Source organism: Octopus bimaculoides, chromosome 4, assembly GCF_001194135.2.
Source record: "Octopus bimaculoides isolate UCB-OBI-ISO-001 chromosome 4, ASM119413v2, whole genome shotgun sequence".
Taxonomy (NCBI): Eukaryota; Metazoa; Mollusca; class Cephalopoda; order Octopoda; family Octopodidae; genus Octopus; species Octopus bimaculoides.
The window spans coordinates 91,339,128-91,349,069 of record NC_068984.1 but is presented as its reverse complement, the minus strand read 5'-3'; the positions used below and the strand labels follow the sequence as shown (position 1 = coordinate 91,349,069).

At 35.5% G+C, this 9,942-nt stretch overlaps 1 protein-coding gene across 3 annotated transcripts in view; it reads right to left on the bottom strand.

The window, feature by feature from the left end:
- Positions 1-9,942, bottom strand: part of LOC106872863 (uncharacterized) — a 221,158-nt gene that overhangs the window by 124,433 nt on the left and 86,783 nt on the right. The window contains exon 1 of one of the 3 annotated variants that reach the window (XM_052967246.1): positions 1,567-1,825. The exons of the other annotated variants lie outside the window; for them this stretch is intronic. The gene's annotated coding sequence lies outside the window, so the exon portion shown is untranslated. Of the gene's footprint in view, positions 1-1,566; positions 1,826-9,942 lie in introns of those variants that run through there. 3 annotated transcript variants of the gene reach the window in all.

Below are 9,942 nucleotides of genomic sequence, written 5' to 3'. Positions count from 1 at the left end.
TGTGTGTGTATATATATATATATATATATATTATGTGTGTGTGTGTGTGTGTGTATTATATATATATATATATATATATATATATATATATATATATACACACACACACACACACACACACATACTCAAAATGAAAATTATGAAGTGTTAGACTATCTATTAGACTGTTTATAAGACGGAAGTGGAGAATAGATGCAGAGTCAAACATTGAGTAAATTTGCTATTTTTAAAAAAAACTATAGATGGCGTAAGAAGTATGTAATTCACAATCCAGAGATAGTTTTGGAGAAATGAACAGTGAGAATCTATCGACTTAATTTAATAGCATTAAGGAAAAGAAAACTGTTATTTTGTGCCGAAAATAGAGAGCTTTATTAATTTTATTATTAACGCTATTGGCTCCCATACTGCCTCTTTTAAATAATAAAAGCAATACAAATAACAATATTTCTGTTCTTCACAAGTGATGTTCGCAACTGTACCCCACCAACCTACCTAAATAAACAAGCAAGCGTTCCTGAAGGCAATGTAAACTAAAAATCGAAGCTATTCCGAGTCGTACAGAATATCGTTTGATGAAATATATATATTATTTCTGCCGTTCAATTCTATTATTTTGAAACACCAAAAGCGAAAAAGTCGAGTATGTTCATTATAGAGACTAAAAGGAAAATTGAAAGTGGTATACATGTGTCGTGTGGGCACTGTGTATGTAAGTGTTGGAATTACAGATTTAAAAATGCATATACGTAAATCGGTTCATTTCTGAAAATAGAACTGAAAGACAAGATGTATATAGCTTCATATCATCAAAAACAAAAATAACCCAAGTCACAGATAATCGCAGTTTATATTGAAAATATTTTCTTTTCTAGAGTGGGAAAATAACAAATAAAAACATCTATATATAAATGATGCTTAAAGAACTGAAAAAAAAGGTGGAAGCTGACTATATATATATATATATATATATATATATATATGTGTGTGTGTGTGTGTGTGTGTGTGTGTGTGTGTATATATATATATAATGAGTCAGTGTATTTGAGAAAAAGACCGAAAACTGAGATTGTGTTTATGAAATCTGGCCTGTGTGTATATATGTCTAAATGATAAAATGTTTAAGTGCCAATGTTTGTTGCGTGTGTTTGCGTCAATGTGCACGTAACACGTCAACAGATGGGGGCTTAACGTGAGGATGGCGAGGAGAGGCGGAAATTGGCGAGGGAGAGCTAACCAAAAAAGTGATGAAGGGAATGGGGAATTTGCTATGAAAAATTACGAAATTGTAAAAAATTAAAGCTCTTAGTCAAAACAGTCGAGTACTACGGGGCGAAAATTATCTTTCTGCTTCTTAATCAGACTGTTATTATTATAAAATATTTTGCTTAGCCACGAGGTGTGCTCCTCCTCCTTAATACTCCGAGAATAGAAAAAGACTGTTATTGATGATTCCGGTTGAAATATGGCTATATTAATAAAATAAACAAGGAAATAAACAATTTGTATTATAATAAAAATGATTAATAATCATTAGAAATGGTTTGAAGAAAAATAGAAACTTACAGCATTGGTGAGGTAAGTACAGAGGTTCGCATGACGCTGTTAGTCACTAACAACTGGTGGTTTAGCCATGTGACCAGAATTTTTTTTCTGCACACAATCGTTGATTACGTCGTTGGATAGAAAACCAACTTGGCTCTAAGTTGTAAAGGAGCTACTAGTGGTTGCGTATGTAGAGTGTAATACACTAATATTTCTTCAACAATTTCTAAACACAACCGATCTTACTTCCATGCATGACATACACTCAGATGTTCTCTAAGTACGGATGGGTAGAAATGCAATAAAAAGTCAACATAAGGGGAATAATTTTTCCGCGCAGACAAATTTTTGATGAAGGATGAACGCATGAAGAATGAAACCTGTTAAGTAAAGCTGTTTAATAGAGTAATAATTTGTCAACTAACAAATAATAAATATGTATTGTTGGTTTCTTTCCGCGTAAAGAGGTTAGAACACAGAAAATTATTATTCAATGAAGTTATCACCGAAACTACATACATATTAAGAAGGAAATATTTTTTATTCGATATTTGTATTATCTCCTTATAATTGACTTTTTATTCTTAATCGAATTACACATAGAAATGTATCTGAAAATGTATTCACTTTTTTACTAGTTTGAGCGACTGTGCTCTCAATGCTGGGGCACAGCCATTTAATTAGATATACAAACATTTCATGTTTTACTTTGTCAGTTCTCATAGATTATTAACGGACAGGAAAAATATATGTAAGAATTTTTGATAAATGTTATTTGGATTAAAAGCCATTTTTACGGTTCCATTTGGATGTGTAAGAATTAACTAAAGTCATTTATAATAGACGATTTGTGATAATTTGGAGAAAAATACTTGATCTATATTAAATAGGATTTACCAATGAAACAAACCTTTTAGTTAACTGGAGGGCCTAGAAATAATTTCTAGGATATATATATACATGTGTAGGATATATACAATATAGGCACAGGCATAGGTGTGGTAAAAAGTTTGCTTCCTATCTACATGGTTTCAGGTTCAGTCCCACTGCATGGCACTTTGGGCAAGGGTCTTCTACTATAGCCCCAGGCCAACTAAAGCATTGTGAGTGAATTTGGTAGAATGAAGCCTATCATATATATATATATGTGTGTGTGTGTCTGTGTTTGTTCCCCAACAGCTGCTTGACAACCAGTGTTAGTTTGTTTATGTCCCCTTAACTTAGTAGTTTGGCATAAGTAACTGATAAAATAAGTATTAGGCTTTTAAAAAAATAATCTACTGCTGGGGTTGATTCACTCAGCTAAAGAGACTAGTCAAGATGGTGTCCCAACATGGCTGCAGTCCAATGACTGAAACAAGTAAAAGATATATATATATATATATATAAATGGATATGTGTGTGTATGTAGACTCATCAGGCCAAGAGAACAAGGTTCATCTCTGACCAGGACACCAGTTCACTGCAATGTTAACTCCTTCTCAGCTGTTGGTATTCATTTTTCTTTACAGCTGAGTGGACTGGAAATGAAGTATAATGTGAGATAAAGTATATTACTCAAGGAAGCAATGTACCACCCAGCTCAGGAATTGAACCTACAACTTTACAATCATGAGCACGACACACATGCATATATCATCATCATTACCATATTCGTTTATTTGACTTTTGCTTTCCATGCTGCCAATAGTTGGATAATTCAACAGGATCCAGTGAGTTGGAGGATGACAGCTTGCTCCAGTGTCTCGGCTTCAGCATGATTTCTACAACTGGACACCCTTTCTAATGTCAACTGCTTTAAATAGTGTATTGGGTGCCTTTTTCATGACACCAGTTTGAGTGAGGTCACTCACAAAACTTAAGAGTCCTCTAGACTGAGATGGAGAATAATGGAAAGAAATGTAGCCTTATGCAAGGTGTTGAAGAATTAAAATATGATAGAAAGGACAGGAATAAAGCTTGTTGTGGAGGAGATTTATGACTACACTTCATTTTATATGGTTGGATAGGATTAAGTGGGGTGTAGCTGGAAAGAGAGATGAAAAAAGTGGTGATAAAATACCAGAGTGTACTTTCAAATAAAGAAGGTGAATGGAAGAGAGTGTAAGGACAGAAGGTCAGGAAGAGGGTGTGGGTAAAGTCTGCAATAGTTTAGGGGGAGCATGAAAGAAGTTCAGTGTGGAGTAATGGTGAACAAAAATAAGGGGTGGTCAATAATAAATATGAATGGAGAAGGACAATGATAAGAATGAGGAAGGATGGCTGGTAACAAACACAAAGAGTATTGAGCAGCATAATAATACATTAGGTAGGAGAGAGATGAAAAGATGTGCGGTAAGGAGATAAGAGATGAGGCATAAAGGCTGCAAGTATATGGGGAAGAGTAAGAGATGACCAGTGATAGGGACAGAGGTACACAGGAATGTAGTGAGTGGAGAACAATACTTGGGGTGGTCAATGGTAAATATGAGTGGGGAGGGGTGATGTTAATAATGAGGGATGTCATCCCATAAATAATGCAGTTTTTTTATACTTTTATTTTTCAAAGTAAGATAAACAAAATTCTTTTTTAATCTAAAATATACTCTCCTTTATTTTCTATAATGCTCTTCCATCTATCTGGTAGACTTGCAAGGCCCCTCTTCCAAAATTCACTTGTCCATGATGAAAAATATTCCTCCAGTACTGTTCTGACCTCCTCTACAGAATTCATATATTTTCCATTTTGAACACTATGGAATAAATGATCATCAGATGGAGCAGTGGACAAAACCTTTCATATCCCATCATAACAACACCATACATGGGTGAAGACCTTCTTTAGCCTGGGGTGCTGGTGTTTCTCCTTTCCTTACCCACTGTCTTTGGCACTTGACATTTTTATAGAGAACCCATTTCTTGCAACCAGTCACGCTTCAGTCCAAAAATGGTTCAGTTGAGAGACACGACAGCAAAGAAGAGCACACATTCACTCTCTGTGTGCGATTAGACTCAGAAAGTTTGTTAGGAATCCATTGACCCAATTTGCAGACTTTTCCAATGGCACAAGGGTGTCAATGAATGGTTGAATGATGAAATCCAAGCTTCTTTGCAAGTTCCTCAACAGTTACAATGGGATTTTGTTCCACCAGGGTTTGCAGGACGTTCTTGTCAAGCTCTACAGATCTTCCAGGACAAGGCTCATCTTCTAGACTGTAGTTTCCAGCTTGGAATTTCTGGAACCACCATTGGCATTGGCTTACGCTTATTGTCCGATCCCCATATACTGCATTAATATTCCTTGCACTTTCCATTGCACTGTTGCCTTTATTGAACTCATAAAGCAAAATATGCTGAATATGCTCCTTTGTCACTTCCATTATAGCTTTGAAAAAATAACTGTCAAAATCGAACTGCACTCTTCAAAACTTGCACTAAGAATAAGGACAAGGTAAAATTACTACTTGCTTTTATAGCAAGTTGATGCAGGTAGTTTATCCCATTCCTTTCTGACTTTTAGTTCATGCAATTTTTAAAAAACCGCATTATTTATGGGATGACTCAATATCACCATATCACCATTCAACTTACTTCTTTGTCACCTCTTCCGTGAGGTTCAACATCCAGAGATTACTTCCTTACTTCATTTCATACATTCTTGGATCTCCCTCTTCCCTTTTACATGGCACCAACATCAGCAAGGTTGTCAAGTAACTTGCAAGACGAAGGACTCTCTGCTGGGAAAGGAGTGGCTTTGAGCCAGGTGAGAGGTTAAAATATAATAGAGGGATAGAGATAGGTGTCTTACTATAGAGGAAATATTGGGTGGGGGCAGGAAAAGAGAGAAGGAGAGATAGAGAGAAACAGAGAGTGAGACAGAAACAGATGGTGTTGGAGATGGTATCAGGCCCTATCCTTAGGTAGCAGTGGAGGGGGAGTATAAGGAGTACAGAGGGAATAGAGGAGGATGTTCCATAAGAGTGAAGGGAAATGTTTAGAGAATGGAAAGAGGTGACTGCAGCAAGTGATAGTGGGAGAACTTGGAATGGCCGATAGGTGGGTATGGTAGATATATGAGGGCATGAAAAGTGTGTGGGTAGGCAGGTGAGGGAGAGGAGGAACCTGCAGTTGTTAGTGAACATGGATGGTGGGATGGAAATGGAGAGAGTTTTGACAGAGGACAGATTGTGTGTGTATGTATAAGTGGGGGCATGGCCTACCATGATTTAACAAACCATTTGGTAAACTTAAGAAAGACTGAGATTATAATAAGTGGGTAAGAGGCAGGACTTTGGTATTTTCAAAGAAATAGCCTCAGTTGATATGCAGATAAAGGGTAGTTACAAATGCCATATGCTGTACCCAGTTTATAGACACACAAGAAACGTAGTGGAATTGCAAGCAGATTAACAGAAAATAAGCTTTGTATGCTTACAGACACACTGGATCGATACTTACTATGAGGAGACAGGAACTAGATTCTCTTAATTGCCCAGATGGTTCACTAGAAGCAGTCAATAGCTTTTGTTACCAAGGAGACATATTTAACAGAGGAGATCTTGTGAAGTCAGTGTTAAAAAAGGTTTGAAAAAGTTCAAGGAGCCATTACCACTGCTGGCAATAAAAATCTTTTCCTTCAGAGTGATGGGTGAATCTATATGATTGTGAAATACAGACCTTGGATGCTGAGGACTGGTAAAGTGCAGAAAGAAACTAAGCTAGGATGCACCGCTGGATGTGCAACATAAATATGCGTGAAAGACAAAGCACAAATGTGTTGTGAGAAAAATTGAGCATAAGAAGAATCTCGTGGAATGTGCAAGAAAGAAGACCACACTGATATGCACATGTGATGCGTAAGGATTACAGCTGTAGAAAGAAGTGCCAATCACTTAATGTGGGTGGAGCTTCTAGAAGAGGGAAATCTAGGTCTTCGTTGAATGAAGTAGTGAAGACTGATTTGCAGACCTTGAACTTCATGGAGATAACAGAGTACTGGGATGACTGGCAATATGCAGTGCTTAAAAAGACCTACACACAATCTGTTCTCTGTCAAAACTCCCCTATTTCCATCCCACCACCTATGTTCACTAACAACTGCAGGCACCTCCTCTCTCCCTTACATGCCTATCCACACACTCTTCATGTCGTCACAGGTGTGAAAAGTGCATGGGTAGGTGCAGGCATGGCTGTGTGGTAAGAAGTTTGCTTCCCAACCACATGGTTCTGGGTTCAGTCCCACTGTGTGACACCTTGGGCAAGTGTCTTTTACTATAACCTCGGGCTGACCAAAGCCTTGTGAGTGGATTTGGTAGACAGAAACCTTCATACTGGTCAAAAGGGATATAGATCCCTCTAGTAAACATTGGATGATCTCTCCAATGCCCACGGATACTACAGACTACACTGTAATCATCCCAGGAATATGGACAGTGATCTTAAGAGACTTGTGACTTATGGAAATGCATTAAGTGTTTTATGAATTCCATCCAAGGATTATTGTTATTATTACTATATTTATCCTGCATTATATTGGTACAACTCGATGCAACACCAAAAACTGGTCCGCCAGTCAGCATCATTAGATTGTGGCCAGCATAATGGAATAGGAGCTTTATTTGCATATTCAAAACATTTCCCATAAACAAATTTAAGATATATATTCTTTCTTTTATTCTTTTACTTGTTTCTGTCATTTGACTGCGGTCATGCTAGAGCACCACCTTAAAGAGATTTTTAGTTGCAAAAATTGACCCCAGGACTTATTCTTTGTAAGCCTAGTACTTATTCTATTGGCCACTTTTACTGAACCACTAAGTTATGGGGACGTAAACACACCAACATCAGTCGTCAGGTGATGGTGGGAGGACAAACACAGACACAAAGACATACAAATATATATATATATATAGATATAGATAGATAGATAGATAGATAAGTAGTATGTTTAAGATAGGAAGAGCATCTAGTCATAAAATCTATGCCAAAAACATGGCATACAATATTGAAAAACAAAGAGAGAAAATGTGTGTGGGTGAGAGAGTTTGATGTGTGTGTGTGTTCATGCAGACAATGGAATATAGCTTTCAATGGAAATTCCTCCAATTACATTTATTAATAATAAAATGTTAAAACAAATCCACTATCTGGTGCATGTTTACATGTGCTGGTAAGTTATTTGTCAATATTCCAAATATCTTTAAGTACCTTATGCAAACAAAATAAAAATAAAAAAAAGAAACTGTCTTTAGTTAAGTTAGAAGCTCTCATCTTGGTTTTCTAGATTCTAATTGCAACAGGATGGGGGTATTTTCCTCTGTATTGTATCTTCTTGTTTACAAGCAGCACAACATTTTTAGCTCTATGAAAATAACTTCAGATGGAACGTCAACTCTGCTTTGGTCTTCTAATCATATGCTCTGATATTATAAGAATGTTAGGTGCAGCTGCCTCTAGAAGTAAAACCACTCTATTTATAGGCATTCATTATATAATCAGTGTAGAAGCCAAAAGATAAATAGATAGAAGAGTAAAAGGAATTCAAAAATAAAGTATATCTGAAAGAAAGATGTGAAGAACTAGGATTTCCCAAATGAAAGTAGTGCATTCCTTGTTGATGGAATGGGAGGGAAATGTTTTAAGTGAATAGCCAAATGTGTGTTGTCTATAAAAATATATTCAGTGAAGCACAGTAATGACATAATGTCCATTTTATAGTATAGAGTATATTATTTGATTGCATAACAAATATCTTGCAATGTCATTAAGACTTAGTAATGCTATTAAAATCTTTCTGTTGCAATCAATTCAGACTCCAGTAACATAATCTTGGCTCTATCCTTAAATAAAATTTGGTTTTGCACATGCAATTATTTGTTCCAATAACAACAGATTTCCAAAATCACAGATATACAATATAAAGTGTATTAGAATTATTGACTTATTCAGGATATAACACAGCAGGAAGATGACCTTATTTTTACCCCTTTTTTTTATAAAATGTTGAATACCTTAGAGGTGTTGGTTTTTTAAATATTCAATATTTAAATTCTTTCTTTTTTAAAAAAATAAATATTATTACTTAAACTTGAGCAGTTTTATTTCAGGAATGAAAATAACTTTGTGAAACTATTTCAAATAATGAAAATTACAATGATCTTAATTATTATACTCTTCTTTTATTCAGTTAAATTAGCAACTACAAACTATATTCTTTGTTGAAACATATAAGAATAAGAGGAATGTACAACTTACTTGATAAAGCCAAACAAAATCAACCCCTTCTTGCAGGCACTTTTTAGTACCAAGTATATAGTTGTTTAACTCTTTAGCAGTCACATTACACTGTCAAATGTAATGCTTATTTATTTACATTGCTTTGAATTAAACATGCATTGTCTTGTAGCTTTGAAATTTTGGTGATGTGATTGTTTACTTTTAGAATGATATTGTAGGATAGGTGTGAGAGGCCAGAAACAATAAAACAGGTTGGATATTTGAGTCATATATGGCTGGTTTTTAATGCTAAGAGGTTAAATAGTTTAAGCAACATTGCAGTCATATGCATTTTGCGTGTGACTAATGTGTATAAAACACTATCGTTATTACACAAAAGATATATATAACTTGTATCCTAATATTTCCTTGTATATGGTTTTAATTATTTTAAAGAGACTTTTTCTCATTCTGTATATATGTTTTTCAAAAAACAAAATGAAGTCCTACTTTCAATCAAACATAAACACTTACATATTAAGTTTAGACTGAATGCAAATGATTTACTTTGTTCTTGATGTACAGAAATAACATTTGAAGAAAGATCATATTCACTGCACTTCTTTCTTTGTTACTAAATATATTTTGTGTTATCAAAATACAGCAGAAGTTAGTAAAATAGTTATTTAATATTTACAAGCCTCAGTAAAGATAAAAAATGTAAAAAAGAATTCTAAAGAGAGCATTTTTTAAAAATAGTTTTTAGTACAATATCTTAGATCTGCTATAGGTTTTCCCATAAAAATATCAAATTTCCACAACAAATAGTACCTAAAACTTGTTTATTTGTCAATGTCAGCAATAAATATGATGGTGTCTATAATATCATCCTCATCATCATCATCGTTTAACATCCGCTTTCCATGCTAGCATGGGTTGGACGATTTGACTGAGGACTGGTGCAACCGGATGGCTACACCAGGTTCCAATCTAATTTGGCAGAGTTTCTACAGCTGGATGCCCTTCCTAACGCCAACCACTCAGAGAGTGTAGTGGGTGCTTTTATGTGTCACCCGCACAAAAACGGCCACGCTCGAAATGGTGTCTTTTATGTGCCACCTGCACAAGAGCCAGTCAAGGGGCACTGGCAACAATCTCGCTCGAAAACCCTACAAGGCCAGTCAGGCGGTACTGGCAACGGTC